The sequence below is a fragment of the Trichosurus vulpecula genome, chromosome 1 (genome assembly GCF_011100635.1).
Source record: "Trichosurus vulpecula isolate mTriVul1 chromosome 1, mTriVul1.pri, whole genome shotgun sequence".
NCBI classification, from domain to species: domain Eukaryota; kingdom Metazoa; phylum Chordata; class Mammalia; order Diprotodontia; family Phalangeridae; genus Trichosurus; species Trichosurus vulpecula.
In genome coordinates this window covers 310,103,948-310,129,301 of record NC_050573.1, presented here as the reverse complement: position 1 = coordinate 310,129,301, position 25,354 = coordinate 310,103,948, and the positions used below count along the sequence as shown (strand labels likewise).

General features: G+C 37.6%; 1 protein-coding gene across 3 annotated transcripts in view; it reads right to left on the bottom strand.

Moving 5' to 3' along the window:
• The window catches only part of RNF152 (ring finger protein 152), a 115,788-nt gene that overhangs the window by 57,942 nt on the left and 32,492 nt on the right, over positions 1-25,354 (bottom strand). For 2 of the 3 annotated variants that reach the window (XM_036755716.1, XM_036755711.1), the window contains exon 2: positions 18,950-19,074. The exons of the other annotated variant lie outside the window; for it this stretch is intronic. The gene's annotated coding sequence lies outside the window, so the exon portion shown is untranslated. The remainder of the gene's footprint in view (positions 1-18,949; positions 19,075-25,354) is intronic. 3 annotated transcript variants of the gene reach the window in all.

The following is a 25,354-nucleotide window of genomic DNA, read 5'->3' as shown; positions in this document are numbered from 1 at the left end:
ATCTCTTAATGTAGAAGCTGCTAGATCTTGGATTATTCTGATTATGTTTCCACAATACTCAAATTGCTTCATTCTGGCTGCTTGCAGTATTTTCTCCTTGATCTGGGAACTCTGGAATTTGGCGATAATATTCCTAGGAGATTTCTTCTTGGAATCTATTTGAGGAGGCGATCGATGGATTCTTTCAATTTCTATTTTACCCTCTGGCTCTAGAATATCAGGGCAGCTCTCCTTGATAATTTCTTGAAAGATGATGTCTAGGCTCTTTTTTTGGTCATGGCTTTCAGGTAGTCCAATAATTTTTAAATTCTCTCTCCTGGATCTATTTTCTAGGTCAGTGGTTTTTCCAATGAGATATTTCACATTGTCTTCCACTTTTTCATTCCTTTGGTTCTGTTTTATAATATCTTGATTTCTCATAAAGTCACTAGCTTCCACTTGCTCCAATCTAATTTTTAAAGTTGTATTTTCTTCAGTGGTCTTTTGGACTTCTTTTTCCATTTGGCTAATTCTGCCTTTCAAGGCATTCTTCTCCTCATTGGCTTTTTGGAGCTCTTTTGCCATTTGAGTTAGTCTATTTTTTAAGGTGTTGTTTTCTTCAGTATTTTTTTGGGTCTCCTTTAGCAAGTCATTGACTTGTTTTTCATGGTTTTCTCGCATCCTTCTCATTTCTTGTCCCAATTTTTCCTCTACTTCTCTAACTTGCTTTTCCAAATCCTTTTTGAGCTCTTCCATGGCCTGAGACCAGTTCATGTCTTTCTTGGAGGCTTTTGTTGTAGGTTCTTTGACTTTGTTGACTTCTTCTGGCTGTATGTTTTGTTGGTCTTCTTTGTCAGCAAGGAAAGATTCCAAAGTCTGAGACTGAATCTCAGTGCGTTTTCGCTGCCTGGCCATGTTCCCAGCCAACTTACTTGACCTTAAGTTTTTCAGCGGGGTATGACTGCTTGTAAATAGTACTATGTTCCAAGCTTGAGGGGATGCGCTGTTGATTTCGGAGCTCTTACAGCCAGCTCTCCCACACCAGCACTCCTCCCTCCCCAAGAACCCCCAACCCGGACTGGACTTAGATCTTCAGCAGGCTGTGCACTCCTGCTCTGATCTGCCACTTAATTCCTCCCATCAGGTGGGCCGGAAGCAACTGCAGCTGTAGTTCTGCAGCTGCCCCACCTCTGCTGCCCCTGGGGCGATGGCTGAACTGCGAACTCTATCACCCTGTCCCCAGCAGCTTTTCCCACTAACCTTCTCTGTTGTCTTTGGTGTTTGTGGGTTGAGAAGTCTGGTAACTGCCACAGCTCAATGATTCAGGGCGCTAGGGCCTGTTCCTCCTGGCTCCTGGTCTGGCTGGTCTGTGCCGCCCACACTGGGTTCTGCTCTGCTCCGCTCCCAGCTCCATGCAGGATAGATCTCACCCATAGACCATCCAGGCTGTCCTGGGCTAGAGCCCTGCTTCCCTCCACTATTTTGTGGGTTCTGCAGTTCTTCTCTGTTGTCTTTGGTGTTTGTGGGTTGAGAAGTCTGGCAACTGCCACAACTCACTGATTCAGGGCCCTAGGGCCCACTCCGTGTGGCCCACGCTGGACCCTGCTCTGCTCTCAGCTCCATGAGTGAAAGACCTCTCCCAGCAACCATCCAGGCTGTCCTGGGCTGGAGCCCTGCTTCCCTCTGCTATTTTGTGGGTTCTGCTGTTCTAGAATTGGTTCAGAGCCATTTTTTATAGGTTTTTGGAGGGACTTGGCAGGGAGCTCATGCTAGTCCCTGCTTTCCAGCCACTATCTTGGCTCTGCGCCCCCCCCCCCCCTTATTTTTTCACTGAAAAAATTGAGGCCATTAGCCAAGACCTCCCTCCTCCCTTTCTCCTCATGTCACATCATTCCAGTACCTTTTTCCACTATCTCCTTCTTCACCAGTCTAACAGGAAGAGGAGCCCTTCTCTCACTAAGGCAAACCCCTCTACCTACACAAGTAATCCATTATATCCTGTCTTTTCCAGCAGACTGTCTCCTCTATCATCCTCAGGCTCACTATCTTCAACCCCTCCCTTTTTACTGGCTGCTTCTCCCCTGCCAAAAGACCTTCCTGTGTATCCATCATCTTCAAAAAACTCTTACTTCATCTATCCATCCCTGATAGCTATTTTACCAAACTCTTCCCTCTTTTTCATGTCTAAAGTCCTTGAAAAGGCCATGTACAATTAATGCCTCCATTTCCTTTCCTCTCATTCTCTTAATACTCTGCTTTCTGGCTCCCAATCTTATCCTTCAACTGAAACTACTCTCTACAAAATTACCAATGACTTCTTAATTGCCAGATCTAATGGCTTTCTCTTAGTCCTCATCCTTTTCGAACTCTTTGTATGTATGATACTGTAGATCACTGCCTTTTCCTGGATATTTTCTTCTTTCTAGGTTTCCATGACACTACACTACCCTGGTTCTCCTATCTATCTGACCAGTCCTCAGTCTTTCCTGGATTTTCATTCGAGTCATGCCTGCTCTCAGTGGACATCACCCAGGACCCTTTCATGACCTCTTCTCCTTCTATATTATTTCACTTGGTCATCTCATCAGCTTCTATGAATTAAATTATCATCTCTACACTAATGATTCTCAGATCTATTTGTTTAGCCTTAATCTCTCTCTTAGTCTCTAGATTAGCATCTTCAACTTTCTACTGGCCATCTTGAACTAGATGACCTATAGATATCTTAAACTCGACAAGTCCAAAACTGAACTCAATATCTTCTCCCTCAAACTTTGCATCTTAAAAACTCTCACCCTTTCTAAATTTCCATAGTACTGTGAGAGTGCTACCATCCTCCCAGTCACCTAAGCTCACAATCTAGCTATCATCCTTAACTCCACACTCTTTCTCACTACCATTAGCCCTTTATCTAATCTCTTGCTAAGGCTTGTTGATTTTAACCTTTGTAAAATCCCCTTTCTTTCCTCTAAAACTGCTACACCCTGGTCCCCCAGGCCTTTATCACCTCATACCTGGACCATTGTAAAGGCCTTCTGGTTGGCCTCCCTGGCTTCTCTCCCCCACTTCAGTCCATCCTCCATTCAATTAATCTTCCTAAAGCATAAGTCTGACCACATCACACAGCCCCCCACATTCAATAAAATCCAGTGGCTTCCTTTTTATCACTTCCAGGATCAAATAAAAAATCATCTGTTTGACATTCAAAGCACTTCATACTCTAGGTTCCTCCTACCTTGACAGTCTTCTTATACTTTACACACCCCTGGGTACTCTAATCCAAGGACAATGGCCTCCAGTGACATCAATGGCCTCCTTGTGGCTCCTCCTATGTATTTTCACTGGCTTTGCTCATGTCTGGAACGCTTTCCCTTCTCCACGCTTCTCTGGCTTTCCTTCAAGTCCCAGATAAAATCTCACCTTCTATAAGAAGTATTCCCTGATCCCTCTTAATACTATTCCCTATTTATTTCTTTCCCCTATTAATTATTCCCAATTTATCCTGTATATAGCTTAGCTGTACATAGTTGCTTGCCTGCTGTTTCCCCCATTAGAATGTGGGCTCCTTGAGAACAAGGACTATCCTTAGCCTTTCTTTGTATCCCAAGTGCCTGGCACATAGATGGCGCTTAATAAACGATTATTGGCTGGCTTACTAAAGGGTTCATGATGTATGAGGAATGGCGGAAAGAAACTGGCATGTTTAGCCTGGAGAAAAGAAGATTGGGGGGAGGGCAGAAATGAGAGTTGTGTCCAGATACTGGAAGGGCTGTCATGGGGAGGAAGGATTAGGCTTGTTTCATTTAGGCTCAGAGTTCGGAACCAGGAATAATGAGTTGAAATTGCAAAAAGGCAAATTTTGGCTTGATGTCAAGAAAAATTTCCTAACCATGAGAGCTGTCCAAAAGTGGCATTGATGTCGCCCAAGAGGTGGTGGTTCCTCCTTCCTTAGAGACCTCTGAGCAAAAGCTGTACAATCACTCATTAGGCATGTTACAGGAGGAATTCCTTCGTGTATGGGTTGGACTAGATGAGGTCGCTTCCCATTGTCAGAATGTTTAATTCTGTGATTCTTCATTCTAAAAGGCAGAGGTGAGAAGGGAATACATCTCAGGCATGGAAGACAACAGGTGCAAAGGCTCCAAAAGGAGAGTGGATGTCTTTTTTTTAAAAGAGCAGCAAGATGACCAGTTTGGATCAATTATAAAATATATAACAAGGAGTGATACACAATAAGCCTCAATAGGTACATTCAAATTAATAGGGAATCACTGGATTTTACCATAGTCAGACGTGCTTTAGGAGTATCACTATGGTAGCTGAATGGAAAAAGGATTAGAGTAGCAAAGAGATTTCTACAGTGAAGCTAGGTAGGAAGCTATAACAAAGCTTAGGCCAGAACTGAGGGCCTCACCTATGGTGGTGGACATGGAAGCAAAATGGACACTAAAGTAGAGAGAAGGAGAAGGACACAAGATGTGTTGTGGAGATAGATGCAATAAGTCTTGGCAGTCTTCTCACAGACTCTTCTGAGAATGGGAATAAAACTGTATCTGTTCCAAGATTTCACTACCTCTTAAAGATATAGTAACAGGATCTATAGTAGGAGAGGGTATTAAAGTTAGTGTTACACACACACCCATGTATATTTGTGAGTTATTGGTGTAGATCTGATAATTAAAGTCACATATACCCAAAGAGAACAAGAAAATTAAGGAAAAGGGTTCAAAACAGAGCCTTAGGGTACAACCATAGATATGAATGATATAAGAAAGGAAACTGAGTAGAAGCAATCAGACAGGGAAACAAGGGAAGGGAAGGGAAGGGAAGGGAAGGGAAGGGAAGGGAAGGGAAGGGAAGGGAAGGGAAGGGAAGGGAAGGGAAGGGAAGGGAGAAGGGAAGGAAAGGGAAGAGGAGAGGAGAGGAGAGGAGAGGAGAGGAGAGGAGAGGAGAGGAGAGGAGAGGAGAGGAGTGAGAAAGAGAGAAGAGACAGTGCCTAAGAGGAAGTGTTAGTCCACACAGTCAAACGTAGGGAAGACAAGAAAGATGGGGATGAAAAAAAAGATTGAATTTGGCCATTGGAATTGAGAAGAAAATGGGAGGCTAGGAAGTACATAGCTTTTCTATGAGTTTTTTGTTTTGTTTTTTTTTAAGAAGGGTTAAGGATAGTGGAGATGTGTGTGTGTTTATAGGTAGCAGAGAATTAGCCCATAGATACAAATGGAAAATTAGAGAGAAAGGGAAGAGAGAGAATGGGAGTAATCTGCTGGGACAGATAGAAGGGTCTGGGATCAAGGAATCAAACGGAAAAGTTGGCCTTGGTCAGGAGAAGGGCCGCCTCTTCATCAGACACTAAAGGAGGAAAGAAGGGCGGAGGGTTAGGAAGTGATATCATGGCATTTTGAGGCAGAGAGTATAGGAGAAGAGGGAGCTTGGAGTGAATGGCTGCCATTTTGTCAATAAAGAGGCAAGGTCTTTTGCTGAAGGTGAGGGATGATAGTTTAAGAGGTTTGAGGAGAAAAGGGAAAGTATGAAAACAGGTGCTGGGGCACTAAAGTGAAGAAGCAATTAGAAAAGAGGGAGGAGTCAAAGCAATGCCATGTAGCAGTGAGGACCCATTTCAAATTTGTTTAAAAAAAATGTAACGGACTGAGTCAGCAAGATTGTGTATACCAATAACATGGGAATAGGAGGAGAAGAGGAAAATGGTAAACGCAAGGTTGGAGTTTGGTTATCTATCATCCAAAACCAAAAAAGAAGGGGAAGGGGTTTGAGGGTAGCTATTGGTGTAACACTGAAGTTGGTTAACTATAGGGTCAAGATTGGGAATGGATATAAGTGAAGTTGGAGCAGGGAAGACAACCAGGGAGAACCAAGGAGTAGAGGGACTGGAGGTCAAGGTGAGGTTTAAAAGGAAAGAAGCATTGGGAGAGATGGAATGATAGGATAAAGGAATTTCAATGTTCTTGTTCATGATGGTAGTAGACCATCTCTACATGTGGCTGAGGAGGAGTGGAGGAGACAGTGAAACTGGGAGGTCAGGGTGTTTGAGGGAATGCCAATGTATATGCTGAAATCTAGCATTTGAGCAGAGAAAGAAAATAGCAATTCATTAAGTACCTACCATGGGTTGGGGATAAATATAACAGTAGCTCATATTTATATAATGCCTCAAAGTTCACAAGTACAAAGTAGTTTTCCAAGAACTGCTCTCTGAGGCAGGCTGTGTGAGAAATTGTTATCCTTATTTTATAGATATGGAAAGTAAGCTTCAGAGAAGTTAAATTGCCTTTGGTCTTATAAGAGTCAGAGACTCAGGATTTGAATTCAGATCTCCTAACTCCTGTTCCAATGACCCCCTAAATCCATTTTTTAAAAATGGTGCTGCTCTTGCCTTTTCAGAGCTTATAAGACATACACAAATTATATGGATAAAATGTGATAAGGCAAGGAAGAGATCTAAACAAAATGCTTCAAGAAAATTTTGAGCACAAATCCCATACTGGTTCCCATAAAACATAAAATGACCAGAGGATAAATTCTTTCAGGTTTTGTAGATCTTATGCAAAAGACGATAACATAAACAAGAATTACACAGTATGAGAAGGGACATATGAGCTCTAATCTGCACTAGTGAAAGGAGTATCCACTTCAATGAGATTGCAAATACTTTGAAATGAGGAAATAAATTGTTGTAAATTGTTGACTGCTGATTGAAGTGTACCCTTGCACTATGCTCCCTGCACCTACAGAGATGGCCCTAGGTCCTTACTACAGGTAACCATGGTTTGGCAAGTATTATTCCTATTTTATAGAAGAGGAAGCAGAAAATTTCAATAATTTGCCCAAGGTTACATAGTTAGTAGTATTTGAGTCACCATCCAAAACAAACTGAAGCAGCCTTGATAAAGGAATAGAGTATGGCTTCTAACCAAGGGAGGAATCCTAGGACCAAATCTATGAAATCCCAACTCTACTGCAATGTACTCTTTGTGAAAGACAGCTTGAAACAGTTGGGGGTGGGAGGTGGGGTTCCCACTAAAGAAGGCAATAATGAATGATAGCTTTCCAGAGGCTGCTTAAGGTTATTGGCAGTAGTTGTTTCAAAGCAGGAGTTAAAAATTTTTATTTTCTTCTCCAAAGTGGAGGATGGAAGGAAAATTACTGTATGTGAGTACATAGAATATTTGGGAATTCTCAAAGAGCTATACTCCTTAAAGCAATGCTCTATATTGAAGTATTTATCCCATCCTATTTTTGCTCATGCATCACTTTTAATAATCCTTTGTACAATGAAATGTTAAATTTGCTTATTGAAAATGTTTTAATGGCACCACCACACACCACTTTATTAGCCAGTGATACCCAAGAGTGCTAGTTAACCAAAATTCTTTTTTTTTACTAAAAATATATTATAACTCATCCTCCAACTAAATAACTACAGGTACAAGTGTCTGAAGACACGAGAAAGAGTTAATTAAAGACTCAATTTCCAGGTAACTCTTTTAAGGAAAACATAGCTCTTAAAATTCCTCAAAAAGAACTGATTTATAATCTTATCTTGCAGATGCTTAAATACCTTTGAGATTACCAGCATGTTAGGGCACATTTTCCAAATTAATAACTTGAGTGCTCACCAGAAAGCTAAATTACAGGTGCTGATAACCATGAAAAGCTTCTCAGCTAACTAAATATTATTCAATTAAAATGGCTCTGATTTTTCAGACACAATCTATTGTTCGCATAATTGAGAAAATCTTGTTTATAATTTTACTGAATTTCCAAAGCTGACATATCTTAACTAAGTAACCCATTTGAAAAAGAAAATCTATTGTAAATAAACTAGTAAGATAGAGAAGTGCTTTAGAAAGGGTTTCACTCCTTGCTTGTACCATAGCTTGGAATACTATGAGAATTCGATTCAATTCAATTCCAATCTTCATTTGTTTAACCTGACTCGGCCCTAATAACTGATTATCATAAATCTGTTCAAACCAAGCAGCTTCCCTGATAGCATACTGTCAACTATGAGATCTGTGTAACTATTCACTCAACAGATTGGTAACATGCCCAAAAAGGGGCTACAGAGGAAAATAAAGCAAGCTCATATTTAAAGCATAGAACAACGCATACCTGCCAAGAGAGTCACAAACACCAATATATTCTCAAAGAAAAATTCAATAAGTGATGTTCTGAGTCAGTCTAGAGTAGTATATTCTCAATTTCATTTGTGCCACTTTTGCTTGCCCACACTCTTCACATGGTTAGAAGAATGTGGGTGGTGATAGCTAAGGATCCTGGTGACTTTCCTCTGTCTTGTAGCATAGCCAGTTAGAACTGTCTGAAGGTCATAAAGGGTGATACCATGGGCAAATTAGGGGAGCATGGAATAGCTTACCTATCATATCCATGGATAGGGAAGAATTTATGACCAAACAAGAGATAGACAGCATCTATGAGATGTAAAATGGATAATTTTAATCATATTAAATTAAAAAGGGTTTGCACAAACAAAACTAATACAGACAAGGTTGGAAGGAAAGCAGAAAGTTGGGAAAAAAAATTTTTACAGCAAAAATCTCCAATAAAGGCCTCTTTTCTCAAATATATAGAAAACTGAATCAAATTTATAAGAATGCAAGTGATGCCCCAACTGATAGATGGTCAAAGCATATGAACAGCCAGTTTTCAGATAAAGAAATCAAAGCTATTGATAGTCATATGACAAAGTGCTCTAAATCGTTACCAATTAGAGAAATGCAAATTTAAAAAAAACTTTGAGCTACTACTTCTCATACCTATCAGACTGACTAATGTGACAGAAAAAGAAAATGATAGATGCTGGAGAGGATGTAGGAAAATTGGGACATTAATGCACTGTTGGTGGAATTGTGAACCTATCCAACCATTTTGGAGAACAATTTGGAATTATGCCCCAAAGACTATAAAACTGCATACATACCCTTTGATCCAGCAGTACAGACTACTAGGTCTGTATCCCAAAGAAATGAAAAAAAGGGAAAAGGATCTACATGTATGAAAACATTTATAGCAGATCTTATGGTGGCAAAGAATTGGACATTGAAGGGGTGGCCATCAGTTGGGGAATGGCTGAACCAGTTGTTGTATGTGACTATAATGGAATATTATAGTGCTATAAGAAATGATGAGCAGGATGCTTTCAGAAAAACCTGGAAAGATTTACATGAACTCATGCAAAGTGAAGTGAGAAGACCCAGAAGGATATTGTAGCTAGTAATAGTAATATTATTATGATGATCAACTGTGAATGACTTAGCTATTCTCAGCAATACAATGATCCAAGACAATTCCAAAGGATTCATGATGAAAAATGCTGTCCACCTTCGAAGAAAGAAGTGATGGAGTCTCAATGCAGATTGAAGCATAGTATTTTGCATTTTATTTTTTTCATGGTTTGTTTTTTGGTGTGCATTTTCTTTCACAACAAGGCTATTATGGAAATATGTTTTGCATGATTACACATGTATAACCTATATCAACTTGTTTATCACCTCAGGGAGGGAGTAGGGGAGGAAAGGAGAGAATTTAGAACTTCGCATCTTTGGTCACTACATGTGTAAGTTTAGGGTGAAAAGGAAAAAAATAATAAACCCATGCTTGAAAAACTGATTATCCCATTTCTTAGGCCAACAACAAATCAAACCATATAAATATTTGACTAATTTAACTCTTGGACCTAGACTCTGCCTGTATTCTTATGTTCAATATGTATTAAAGGGATGGGGGTGTGTGTGTGTGTGTGTGTGTGTGTGTGTGTGTGTGTGTATGCATGTGCGTGCATGCATCACTGTTTCCAAATGATGAAAGAACTTAGGAAATAAACAAACGTTATGCAAGAAGTATAATCTCAGTTTATCGAAAACAACAAACTTTCAGGTGAAACTCTATGATAAAACTTTTATCAGAAGGAGACAAATGACAGAGAAATAAAATAATATTCAGGAATTTAATAAAAAAACAAACTTCCACAGGCTTCCCTGGCAGGGTGAGGGATCAGTGCTTGCTTACTTAGCTTCTAAGCAACATATAGTGACACTGGAGGATTTTGAGACACAAGATCCTCTGCCACTGAAGAAGGCTATAATCATGAAGGCAGAGAAGGGTTGTGATGCTTCAGTCACATTAAAGATTAAGATACAAAGATTTTCTGGTTACTCATCAATTAAACAAAAAATACAATTAATACAATTAATACTTAATTCCTCAGGTATCCTAGTTAATCAAAGTTTCACTGCATTTGAATTGTATCACTTTCTTACTAATAAACTGCCTAATTGAAAAAGAAAGTACTCCTGACTAAGAAACCATCACTGACGTCTTAATATAACCTGAAGGCTTCTTACTAAATCTACGTATTTATAAAATTCAAATATGACTAGACAATATGAAATTAAATAACCAAGAAAACATAGACAGTGGTGTGGTGGAAAGAACACTAGCCTACAAATTAGAAAACTTGGCTTCTATTCCTAGTTCACCACAGATTAACTTTGAGACATTAGGCAAGTTTTAACCTTTCCGAAATCCAGTATCCCCATGCGTAAAATGAAGGGATTGAACTTAGGGGACCTCCTATCCATATTTTATGCATTTGTAGTTATTTTCAACAGAATTCTCTTTTCTAATTATTTCCTCCTGGCTTTGCTATTGTTATGCAGTATTTTATGGATTTATTTTGTTATCTTACTATTTTACTAGAGGTGCTGGTCTCCATTATTTGCTATGCTGATTCTGTAGGATTTTCAAAGTAAGACCATGTCACTTGGAAATAAGATAATTTGTCTTCTCTTTGCCAATGTTAATGTCTTTCAATACCTTTCTCTTTTTTTATTCCTACTGCTAGCATTTATTGAAGGTCAAATAATAGTGAAGAGTAGGGCATCTTTGTTTTACCCTTGTACTTATTTGGAAACCTTTTCTCCATTACAAATAACGCTAGTTTTTTTTTAGAAGATACTTTTTTTCATATTAAAAATTGTCTCTTAATGCCTAAGGTTTTTTTCAGCATAGATGGATTTATATTTTGTCAAAGGTTTTTCCATAAGTCGACATCATCATAAGGTTTTGGTTGTTTTTCTTTTTAATATAATCATATTTTTCCTATTGTTGAACAGTCCTTGCCTCCACAGTATAACTCTAACTACCATAGTGAACATATATACATATATGAAACACACACATATATATGTTACATACACATACATATATACACATTTATTGCTACAGTCTTATTGTTAAGATTTCACTTAAAAGTCTTGCATCAATATCCAGTGATGATATTTGTCTATAGATCTAGGGATAAAATATGAACCTCCATGACCCTATAAGAGTACCATTATCTCCATGTTAGTTAAAAACCTCTTACTGTTCAAACCAATTACTATGACTTTTCTCTGGAGATCCTTTAGAAATATTAATATATTGTGGGGAAAGGAATTCTTATTTGAAATCTTATTTGAAATAGGAAGTAGGGGTTTACTCAAACAGTTTACTTCTATCTGATTTGCATTTCTTTTCAACCACTTGCTTGCTTGCTTGGGCCAATGAAACTAAGTTCACAGATATAGACATTCAGCCCAATCACAGTTTTAAAACTGCCCACTGGGCAAGAACCCAGGTCACTTGGCTCTGAGTCCCAGGATCCCTTCCACTCTAACACATTTTCATCACAATGTGAAATTCAAAGGGAATACAAAAAATGGTTTTTACATTGTAAAATTCTAATGATTCTTGGGTCTTATTTTTGAGACTTGTAGTCTCAGAATATTCTGCTATCTATGATGGCAAAATGAAAATATGTTATTAAAAACATCTACCAAACAAACAAACAAATGAACCCAAAATTGGTGCTTAGAGACCCGATTTTGGTTTTCTACAATGGAAGTAACAGGTGGAAACTTTCTTCATAACGTGCTGTGATTAGATAATTTTCCCTGTAACCTACTGCTATGATTTAATTTCACAAAAGAAATATTATTTGCCATGTACTGAACACAAGAGGGCACAAAATTAGCAAATAATTCTTGAATGCTAGACTATATTTTCTACAAGTTTTGCTGGCAACTAAGAATATCAACAAAGTCTCTCCACTGTTTAATGACACCACATCTTGAAGCTCACCCTCTATTCTGACCAGTATGAGTCATTTAAGTGACTAAGATATGTGAAGGCAGTATATAAATATTTGTACTTAGTTGTTCTGCCTCAAATCCTACATATATCCATGGAAGAAATCGTCCTAACAGAATTGGAAAACACCAAATAGTTTAAATACTACTATAATGCTTTAAAAGTAACAGGAGTGAAATAAATATAGTAGTTGCTAACCTTTATAAAGCATTGTAAGGTTTGCAAAGCACTTTATAAATATTATATCTCATTTTATCCTCACAGCCACCTTGGGATAGAGGTACTATTATTACTATCTCCGTTTTACAGATGAGAAAATTGAGGCTCATAGTAGTTAAAAGACTTTTTACATACATCTGTGTAAGATCACATATCTAGTAAGAGTCTTAAGCAGGACTTGAATTCAGGTCTTCCTCACTCCATCTCTAACATTCTACTATGCCTAATCTAGGGACACAAATGTTTGTTGAATTAAGTTGGTCCAAAGATAGTTATAGCATTAGTAATAATTAAAATCCTCTTTGCTGAGGTCCCACTATGAGTTTTTGCTGATCTTCAGAATCAATCCATCGACAGTAAGGTGGTACAGACCTACTCTTATCAATGTGGAACAATGAAGAGAACACTGGCTTTAAGGGCACAAGACCTCGGTCTGGTTCTCAGCTCCGCCTCTTATTAGATGTGTGACCTTAGAAAAGTCACCTAACTTATCTGTGCCTCAGTTTCCTTACCTGTAAAGTGAAGGAGGTGGACTAGATGACCTCTGAAGTCCCTTTGAGTTCTAAACCCATAGATTCTAAGATCTACAATCGCTCCAGTTCTAATTAAATTCCTTTTCTTTTTTTCTATACTTAGGAGGAATGAAATCCATCGGCAGCCCTGCTCATAATTTATCTTTCACTTAACGAAAGCTACCAGAGGAATCTATGGATAAGCATTTAAGCCACTTTGCAGGTATGATGATAAGACAAATTTTATTATCCTGTCTTTAAAAGATGGGAAAAACTCAGGTAAAAAAAGCTACCAAGGAATTTTTAAAGTCCACACAATAAGACCGAAAATAAATCTACACTTCCTAAATCCCAGTCTGGTATGACTACTATGCAGAACATATTGGACTAGCATGCTGACCCTTGTGGACTGTACTACTTAGCAATGATTTCAGCCAATTGTAGAACTTTCATTAACTTATTTAAATAATAGCTAATCCTGCCAAGGCTTTCTTCCATCTGTGTTTCTCTCCTGTGTGACAAAGCAGGGGCACTATTGGGTTATCCTATGGTGCCGGTCACCTATATCGCATATTACCATTAAGAAGCCAATATGAACTCACCCAACCTTTTGGAATGAGTCAGAGTATATAGTTGCTCAGATTCCCCCCGCAGTACTTCTAATAAAATCGACTGTTTCAAATAAAGCTGAAACTGCTTTGGAGTTTCCCACTGGCACCATCTAGGAGTCTTGGTTTCAGGCTTAGCTGACACCACTGAAACAGGCAGCAGAGCATGAAAGAATTGTTTTGGTTAAAATTCAAACTATAAATTGCTTCAGAGGTACTGCAGAATTCAACAAACACAATATATCTGCGAACTGTGTGGGACATGAATTTGAGATATTTCCACAGAATGGAGAAAGGACCGAAGAAGGAGACAGAAGATGAATATTCTTTATTTTACTTTAGCGACTTTTGATTCCAAGTCCAGGGCAGGATGAACTACATATATAAGTAGGCAGAGAGATAGAAATATAGATATAGTAAATATAAATAGATGAGAGACAGAGAGAGACAGAGACATTCCTCTCTTCCCCCCTAAAAATAGAAATTTTAGCTATTTCTCAAATTTTTTGTCATTATGGAAGAAATCAGGCAACAGAGGGAAGTACTATGAGAAACAAATGTGGAAAACTCTGAAGACATGACATTTGGCCTGCATTACAATTTTATATCTAAGTCATATACATTTTGGATGTGTCTTACCTGTCCTCTGAATAGCACTAAGTAAAATCCCACCCATCGTAACATATAATTCCTACACTTACTCTCTCATTATCCCAATACTTGTAGCATAGATGGCAACAGGCACTTTCTCAATATAGAAGTACCTCACCTAAACCACATCTAATCATACACATATATGTATGCAATATAAAACTGCTCATAGGACAAAAGTAAATATTGAACTCTAAAATATTGAACTCTAAAAACTCTAAACTCTAAACAAGGCAATTGCTATCTATATTACTGTTCTATGATATAATATGGTTAACACAAAAAGCAATACTATTTTTCTCTATGAGACTTCATGTGCTTTTCAGAATTCTTTTGTGAACTCCCTAAATTATAATCCTGAATAATCTCCGCTCCTCCCCCAACTGACTCTATTCGCTTGCTGATATTAGCACACTAAGTCACCAGCAGTACAAAGGGGGACATGATGGACTGATATTTTGGGACACAGAAAAACTGTCTATTTTCTCAACAAGAGAATTTAGACATATACTTGTTTCTATTTCAAATAAACAAGGTCACTTTAAAAACTGATGACAAATATCCCCATCACTCAAAAATGTTCATGCATAAAACACTGACCATTTTCTTTTGTTTATCCAGAACTTGTGACTATTTGATATTGCCGATGATTTGACAACCTCCTCTCTTATCTACAGATACAGTGAACTATCTATAGTGTCTAAAAGGCAAGAAATGAAGCAGGCAGAATGTTATACCACAGTACAGGGCTCCTTTTAAAAATCGTTCAAAAAAATAACAAGCTGAGAAGAAAGCAGACAAAGCACATAGTGGCTGGTGGAAAAGCCATTTTAGGACTGAAAAGGGCTATGGGCAATCCACAAAGCAAATAATCAAAAACTAAAAGCAAATACAAAATAAAAATTAACACAGTGAAAGTTCATTGAATTGGCTAAGTTGGATTTCAACATGAAAAGTCTGAATCTGCAAAGAGTTCACATTAAATATGGCCTTATTACTTTTAAGTACAGTTAATCCCTGCAGGTCACCACATTGTATACCTGGATACCATGCCAAAAGTAAACTGTATTTCCCCAGTATAACAATGCTATAATTGGGGCATATTCCTGAGCAAAGACATCCCATTGATAAGTTCATAGATGTAAAAAAGAACATATGACAAAAAAGCAAAGATATAACACCTATAACTTTCTATAACTATTTAAAATAACAAAATTATATTTCAAGTCCTCTAAAATACCCATAGATTGTATGCTGATTATAAAAGCTCCAAAGTACTACAAATTGTATTAATAGCATATTTTTAAAACTTTAATGTACTATTAATTCATGCTAAACTTACAGGTTAGCTATAAACCTTTAATTACAAATAGCTTTTGTTCACCTTCTTAGAAATTAAAAAAATTTTCTGGGTATAATTTGGATCAACCAAATCTCCCCTAAAAAGTTGCTTGGGGATGTTTGAACTGATTTCGCCATTTTTTCTACCGATATATTGTCTTATAACAAATATTCCACTGACTTTAGAGCCACCTCCAAACACATGCTCAATACATATTTGTTGATGTTGATGAGCAGATAGTGTTTCTTCCACTGAAAAGCATTTTTCAAAGGTTGACCCAACATTTCTGCCTTTCACCCCTTTACATCTCCTCAGTTTATTCAGTTACAAAAAAGTACAGCTATAGTTACCCAATATCAAACCATACAAAGTCAAACAGAAATAACAATAGTAATATTATTATAGTTCATATTTATATTTTGTACTATGAGGTTTGTAAAGCAATTTCTTTTAGAAGTAAGTGAATGTCACTTTGAGTCTAGACATTGGTCTTATAATTGATAGTTGGAACTTGAGTACATTAAATGCTTATTTATTTGGACTCAAAATTGGTCTTACTACTTCTTCTCCACCCCAATCCATCCTCCCACACAGGTGCCAAAGTGACTTTCCTTAAGCATAGAGCTGCTCATGTCATTACTCTACTCAACCAACTCCAATGAGTTTACATTTATAGATGAATAAACCTAGGCTCCAGAAGCAAGTTAACTTGGTTATTATTATACTACTAAGTGAGAGTCCCTGGGATATAAACCTAGTTTTCCTACTTTGAAATCCAGCATTCTCTCCACTTTACACGTTTGCTTAATTGAACTGTCCAGATATAGAGGCTGATTCTTTGTTAATGAGTATCAAGATGCTGCACAGTTAAACACTTAGCAGGTGAGAATTCTTCACTTGAATTATAATATTCAACCAGATGTGTTAAAATAGGTATGAACAATTCCTAAATACCTCTACCAAATCCTAAATACCTCTACTGAACCACCCCTTTTACACTATTAACATACGTAACATAACCTCTCATGTAATTTAATATTCACTAAGACTTAGCCAACTCAAAGTGAGCTCATTTAGCTACCATCTTCCAACCCTCACAAGTTCTCTGCATCATCACTCATTTGTTTCTCCTTCCCTCATATCACAGACCTTTATTTCCTAGCCCTCTCCTACCTGACATCCCATCTCTCAGCTCCAGGCATTTTCTCTGGTTTTCCTCCATGCCTAGAACACCCTCCTCCCTCTGCTCTGACCACTAACCTCCTTGGCTTCCTTTAAGTTCCCACTAAAATCCCACTTCTACAGGAAGCGTTCCTTAATCCCTCTTAATTCCAGTGCTTTCCCTCTTTTAATTATTTCCCATTTATCCTGTATATATCTTGCTTTGTATATAGTTGTTTGCATGTTTTCTCGGCCATTAGACTATACTCCTTGAGGGCAGCAGGGACTGTCTTTTGCCCCTTTTTTGTATCCTCAGCACTCATCAAAGTATCTGGCATATAGTAGGCACTTAATAAATATTGAATGAATTTAACTGAATTGAATAAAAGACTATCCCTAACACTATGCAACATCAAATTTCTCTAACTGTGCTTTTGATTCACTTTCCTCCTGACTCTAGGACTGCAATCCAACAACAATCCTGTTTTTCTCCTGAATCTTCAGTTTCTCCTTCACTGGCTCATTCTTATCTGCCTATGACCACGGTCAGGTTTGCTTCCAAGCATATTCCAAACTCTCCTATTGAGCACTGTTTTTTTTTTAATGCTAGGAAGTTCCATAGCCCCCCTCTTCACCTACATGTCCCTAAAAGCCCAATTCAAAAACTACCTCCTCCAAGAAACCTTCCCTGATTCTCCAATATTAATGACTTGTTCCCATTTGGACTTCATATTGCATTTCATTTTGTACCTAATATACTCTATCATATAATATTTTTGTACTTTAGTTATCTATGCATGTTTCCCATCTCTCATTAGGTGATAAGCTCTAAAAAGGCAAGCACTATGCCCCTAAACTTCATATGTACTGCCTTATTCCAGCACCTGACTGACTTCTGCATACAGTAAGGGTTTGATATATATTGCCTGAATTTAACTGAATGTAGTAATAAGGTAAATTCCAGGATAGTTTCTCTTTGAATTATCACAAATGCCACTCATTAGAGTCAATCAACAATCATTTGTTTGGTACTGTGCTAGGTTCTAGGGATATAAGACAAAAGCAAAATAATCTCTTTTCTCAAAAAGCTTACATGCTTCAGGGGGAAGACAGAATTGATATACATAAGTGTATATATAGGATAAGTACAATTCATCCTTGGAAGAACTAGAGAGGAGAGCACTAGCAGTTGCAGGGAGTAAGCAATCATGTAGAGCTTGATTTGTGACTTGAGGGGAATGAGGAATTCTCTGAGTCTGGGAGGGACGGGTGTGAAAATGGAGTGCATTCCTGGCATGGCTGAGGGCCAATGCAAATGCATGGAGATGGGAGGTGACGATGGAATGCCATGCATGAGGAACAGTGAGAAGGCCAATTTGGATGGAGTACAGACTATGGAAAAAAGAAGTAATGGCCAATAAGGTTGAAGAGATAGGATGAGGCCAGGTTGTGAAGGGCTTTAAAAGCCAACTGGAAGAGTACATTTTATTCCAGAGAAAAGAGGGAGCCATTGGAGTTTACTGAGTAGGGAAACAATATGGTAAAATCTTCACTTAAGGAAAGTTACTTTGGTACCTATGTGGAGGATGAATTGTAGTGGAAAAGAGTCTTGAAGTAGGGAGAGTAATTCAGAATCCAAATAAATAAACATTTAATGCATGCAAATTTTAACTATGAATTATAAGAACAGTATCTAGATTCAGAGAAAAGGTGTTATCTGCTTCGTCTAAGTCTCTGAACATCTATCTATAAGTGAGAAGAAAAGATTCTAGCAAACATGGCACATTCTGCTACTGAATGAAAGCCAGCTCTTAGTATTCAACCAAATATTTATATATATGTATACACACACATATGTGTATCTATATATGTATATGTGTGTATCTATATGTGTGTATATATATACACATACACACACATATGTTAAAGAGGCTCCTAGCATTCTACACAAAACCAGGGTGAGATTTGGCCTTTTCTTGTATTAGAGTAACAGGTCCTAGTAGCCCTTATTTAGCTGAATACTAGGAGCTGGCTTTCATTCAGTAACAGAAGGTGCTATGTTTGCTAGAATCTTTTCTTCTCACTTATAGATGTTCAGAGACTTTCTTAGAAGGAGAATAATGCCTTTTGTTTGAACTTAGACACTCTTCTTATAATTTATAGTTAAAATTTGAGTATACACACACACACACACACACACACACACACACATCTATGACCCTACTTTAGATTCTAAATTAGAATGAAGCACTTCAGAGTCACTCAAAACACATGCTTAGCCCCCATACTTCCCATGTTTACTTTACCTTAAATCGAAGGAAGATGCAGCAAAACCTGGTTTAAATAACATTAAATTAGGAGTCAGGAACTTTGCCTAGGGTCTGGTCTCAGGGCCAAGTCACTAAATGTTTTTCTGACTCCACTTTGCCATCTGTAAAGTAATAATAATAGTATGTTGTAAGGAGGGGATGAGAGATAATAAAAGTGAAAGGAAAACTGGGGCCCCTTACATTTAAAGATTTTGAGTGTGTTAAGGCTATTCACTCTTGAGTCTGTGAATCTTCACACCACACACACTTGACTAGCTATATGACTCTGGACTTTGCCTCAGTTTCCTCAACTGTAAAATGGGGATTATAATATAATACCTCCCAGGGCTGTTGTGAGGATCAGAGAGGATAATTTTTTTAAAATGCTTAGCCTAGGGTCTGGAGCATAATCAGCACTTAATTAATGACTGTTTCCTTCCTTATCACAAAATAAACACCCACAGACCATTATGATCTGGACTCCTGCATCCTGCATCCTTAGGCAGACGTCTGTTTTGGTACCACTGCTGTTAGTTCTGTGGGCACTAGCAGCTGACATTCAAGAACTTCTCCCCTCCCCCTATTTTTATTTGTATTGTAACATACCTTCTCATGAAAGTGAAATAAAGAGCATTAATAGTAAAGAGTTCTTTCTGTTACTAGCTGCTTCCAAAAAATCTTAATACAGTATTTGGAAAGTATTTGGAAAGTCTAAACTAAGATATTCTAATTTACATTGTTACTAGTATTATAATGTCTTTCAAAAGCAAAACTACCTGCTGGGTTACAAAATTGGGAAATGAAGTATTTATAGAACTTAATATCAAGACCTTTCAAAAAAAACCCTTTTGTTTTCTTTCTCAAGAAAGGAGTCTTTTGAAGCACTTAAGCTTAAAGCACAGGAAAAAAAAATAGAACAGGTGCAACAATCCAAATATCATTTAATGTCTAAATGCTAGTAAAAGTTTGCCAACCCATAAAATCCAATAAAATGGAACATTTTAATACATTGTGCCTTTTAACAGTTAAGGAAGATAAGCTATGTAGTGTGGTGAAAATTATGTGGGACATGTAGTCCTGCTTCTGACACATAACTAACTGTATGATCAAGAGTCACTCGATTGATTTCAGCCTCTGTTTCCTCATCTGTAAAATGGGCCTGACAGAAATATCTACCTCATAGGGATGCGAGGATCCAATAAGAGACCTTAAAGCATCACATAAATATCAGTGATTTTCATTTGTTTCTGCGTCGGCAATGTGAAACCCTAGTTATGCAAAAGTAAATTAAGAAAAGTCAGTCATCTAATATATTCATTGGGTAAGCAAAAACAATTTCTTCATAACTAGAATAATGCCAATTTGTTTTGAAAGAAGAAACCGAATCAATTGGGAGACTAGTATAGCAGTGCCTAACTAATTCATACTAATTACTGAGAGCTTTGCAGCTGATGGAACTGTGATTTAGCAAGTAAACAAACCTTATCAAAAGAAAATTAAAGCTCTTGCTTTCCCAAATGCATTTCCCTCATTTATCTTAATAAGTGTGATTTAATTTTGTTTATTGTGATCATTCTTCATGTTATATTAAGTTTATTTTGTATAATTAATTAAATCTTAGTAATAGGAAAACTAACTGCAGACATCAACTTTTTTTTAACCTCTTCCGTATCTGAATTGACCCTAATGGCTATAAATCCAAGATTAAGTTCCTAGCCAAGATCTTAAATACAGACAGGGACTAATGTAATTTGCAATTTGCCCCAAAGTCAACTCTGTTGGTAATGGGACTAAGAGCAATCAAATCAAGAAAGCCCAGATGTCATAGGTCCTAGAACCTCAGCACTTAAAGAAATAGTCCATCTGATTACAGAAGGATAATATCAAAACCACAGAACACTTAGGCTCTCCAAAAGACAGTCTTTAGAAATAAACTTATCCAAGAATAAAGCAGCTGAGTTAATCCCCATGGAATCACAGACTATTAGATCTAGAAAGAATCTCAGGTCACCTACTGCAACTCCCTCATTTTACCAAGGAGGAAAATGAGACTCCAATGAGTTAAAGTGACTTTCCCCAGGTCACAGAAGGAGGGAAGGCAAGAACTGACATTTGACTCCAAGGCTTCCAACTCAAAGCCCAACATTCTTTGGACCATGTAATACTACTTCACTTTGCAGATAAGAAAACCGAAGCCCAGAGAGCTTTAATTAAATTATCCTAATGGCACATAGCCAGCTAGGAGCAGAACGAGGACTAGAACCTAGGACTCCTGACTCCCAAGCTCATGCTCTTTTCACTATACCACACTGTCCTTCAGGTGGCAGACACACCTGTCACACACCCAGCTCAAAGAAATGACCACCACCTGTATTTCTAACGCTGATGCTGCCTCTGAATTCTGTCCCAGACTCATCAGAGTCATCTCTGAGACAACATTTACATAAAAAGAAAAGACACTGTAAGTAACAACTCATTTCTCAATCACCCTACATAGTCTTACTGAGCTCCTACCTAGTGATTCTGTATAAGTTGGGAGGGGGGGGGGGGAGAATAATATAATCCAATGAAAAGTTAAAAACATGCTAAAAAAATAAGAGTAGCATTTCTAGAGTACTTAAAAGTTTTCAAGATGCTTCACAAATGTTATCTCATTTGATCCTCACAACAATTCTGGGAGGCAATGCTATTATTAGCCCCCTTTTACAAAAGAGGAAACTGAGGCAGACAGTGGTTAAGTGACTAGCCCAGGGTCATACAGCTACTAACTGTCGGAGACCAAATTTGTACTCGGATATTTCTGACTCCAGTCCAGCATTCAATGTACTACGTGCTACCTGAATGCCTCTACATCTGTATCTTATAAAACATATATATGTATATATACTATCTCTGTTATAGAAAATATATTTATATCTCTATAATTTATAAAAGACAACACAACAATACAATAGACATCACAAAGGTATTTCATTAATTGCCAAAAGCATGATACAGATAGAAGAAAGAACTTAGAAGAAGATGGAACCTGGATTCATCTCTTCCCTCTGCAAATAAATATAATGTAAATGAATTGTACTTATTACTTGTTTGAGGAGGTTGGTGTTGTCCTCTAAGGTAATAGGGAAGGTTGGGTAGGGGGGTTAGGGGAATAAGGTTTAGGAAGAAAGATAATGAGTTCAATTTTGGACATGTTTAGTTTAAACTGTCTACTGGATATCCAGCTCAAGAGGTCTGAAAGGCAATTGGAGATGTGAACTAAACGAACTGGATGGGCCTAGGCCTAAGTGTGAAAAACCTGGAAGTGACCTGGTAGCTATCTTAAATTCAGTGCAACAAATATTCAATATCTACTATGTGTAAGGGATTGCTCAAGGCTGGAGAAACAATTACAAAAGTGACAATAAAATACAAGATAATTTTGGGAGGAAGAGAGAACCAACAACTAGGGAAATGAGCACACACTTCTTACAGCACGCAGCCTCTCCAGACTGGGACGAAAGATTAGTATTCTTATTAGATTTAAACCAATACTTCACATCTAACTATGTGACCTAGATATAAAAGGTCACATCATAAACAAATTAGAGAAACAAGGAAAAAAAAGTACCTCTAGATCTATGAACAGGAAGAAAGTTTATGACCAAAAAATGAATAAAGAAGATGGATCATTTTGATTACACATAATTCAAATTTTGATACAAACAAATCTAACAAAGCTATGATTAAAAGGGAAAAGGGGACAAGATCTTTGCAACAAGTTTCTCTGATAAAGGTCTCTTATCCAAAATATATAAGGAACTGATTCAAACTCATAAGAGACATTCCTCAACTAATAAATGGTCTAAGGACATGAGCAGACAATTTCTTAAGGGAAGCAATCCAAGCTATGCGCTCGTGAAAAAATGCTTCAAATCACTAATTAGAGAAATGCAAATTAAAGCAGTTCTGAGATTCTACCTCACATCTATGGCAAAGAAGGAAGGAAGGAAAGAAGGAAGGAAGGAAAATAATAGATTTAGAGGGACTATGGTTAAAAAAAAAGGCACACTGATGCAGTTTTGGTGGACCTGAGAATGGGTATCAGCATTCTTGGAAAGCAATTGGGAATTATAGATGAAAAGCTACTAACGGTGTGTGTGTGCCCTTTGATCTAGCAATACCACTGTTAGGCTTATACCCAAATGAAATTTTTGGAAAAGAGGAAAAAGCCTTCTGCTTATAATAATGTTTATCATTGCCCCTTTTGTGGTAGCAAAAAGGTGGACACTAAGAGGATGTCCAAGAACTGAAAAATAGCTGAATGAGTTGTGGTATGTGAATGTGGAGTACAAATATGCTATGGAAAATTAGGAAATTGATTATATCAAAGCAATATGGAAAGACTTCTATGAACTGATGAAAAGTGAAGCAAGCAGAAACAAGAGAATAATTTATATAGTAAAACGAGTAACTTTGAAAACTGTAAGAACTAGAATTGATGCAATGACCATTCATGATGCCAGAAGACTGATATGAGATCCACAGCAGAGATGGAACAGAATTAGAGCAGAGTGTTAAGCACATGGCTCATAACACTTCTGACCAAACCAGATTAAAATGTGATTGGGAGATATTTTAAAAATAAATAAAAATATAATTTAAAAAGATAATATTACATTTTAAAACTAAGACAATGTGTCTTAGTGATCCCCAGGGATCCTTATGTATGGATTAGTGGCCCCTATTTCCATTTGATACCACTGGTGTAGAATGAGACATTTGTTTTTGCATACATCCACTGAAGGAAGATATTTTGCTTGATTAATCATATTTTTACAAGAAATTTTTTTTCCAATTCAGTGGGAGATAAAGTCAGTTTCTGTTAATTTTAGAAATGGAGGTAGGGATATTACAGATATGAAATGTTGCATGCACTTTCAGCTGAAGTCATGGCATAATTCTTTTTAGTTGACGGTTTTGTTTTGTAAGAAGGGATCTCTCACAAAGTGAGAAATAATTTAAATATTTGTAATATAAAAATAAAACACATCAATAAAACTTAATAAGTTAATTTAAAAAAAAAAAACAACAGTGCAGAGGTAAAAAAAAAAATTATCCAGAAGAGAGTGCAAGGTATAGAGAAACAGCTTATAGTGCAATTTAAGAACAATTAAAGCTTTTTTAATAGAATTGTCATCCTTATGAAATAAGGCCTTTTTTAGATCATGCTGCTTCCATTCAACCCTTCCTGCTCAAACCTTGTCCCCCGCCCCGCCAAGAATCATTTTGACCTTGTTACTGGCTCCCTGGGAAAGGGACCAGGAAAGATATGGCTTTGGCCTTTTCTTACCGAGACCCAGGTGAACAAGTCACTTCTTGGCCATCTCCATGTATTGTCCCCCTCTCTTTTAGCTCCCCCCCAATCTAGCATCCTTTTGAGTGCCATCTTACCCAATTAGAACAGAAGTTTCTCGAAGGCAGGGACTTGCTTGCTTGTTTGTATTAGCATTCCCACAACTTAGCACAGTGTCTGATACATGGTATCATCATCATATTGAGTATTTTGTCAGTGAAAGTGTTTGAACAATTGCTGCCTGTCCATCTGTCAGGAATGTCGTAAAGGGTGTTCATATGTGAGTTAGGAGTTTGGACTAGACATCACATCTCTTCTAACTTAGAAGAGTTTCTCATAAGAAGTAAACATGGAAGGATAAACTAGAGACTTAGACAGGGTGAGACTGCACAAAGCCATTCCAACACAGTAGAACAGGAGTCTCCAACAGGTGGATCTTTATCTATTAAATAAATCTTATCTCTTCTCCCCCACCAAATCCTTGTTGTTTATGAAAATTTCCTGTGGGGAACACAGTATAACCAGTAGCTGCATCTGGTCAGCCCTTAAAATACACATACACTTCCACTTTGAAGACTTACCACAAGGTCCTTGTGGCCACAGAGGCTTGTAAAGTTAATCAATCAACAAGCATTTATTAGCACCAACCATATGCTAAACCTTGTGCTATAAGTAGAGACGAATCAATTCCTACTAAGAACAAACTTAATTTCTAATGGGGAAGACAGGAGCATATGTAAGTACATAAAAATAATTATAAAGGGAATAATATTACAAATAAGCACAAAGTCAATATAATGTGTGAGAAGGAAAACACTGGCAGTTGGGGGTGAGGGAGGAATTGGAAAAGGTTTCATGTAGAAGGTGGTGTTTAAGTTGCATCTGAAAAAAGAGAGGGATTCTGTGACGAAGAGGTGAAGAGAAGAGTGCATCCCAGGCATTAGATAGAAGATGGAGCACCATGTGTGAGGAAGAGAAAGGCCAGTTTGACCAGAACGCAGTATGCAGGAGCGGGGAGTGAGGCTGGAGAGGGATTGTGGCCAGGTGGTAAAGAGGGCTTTAAAAGC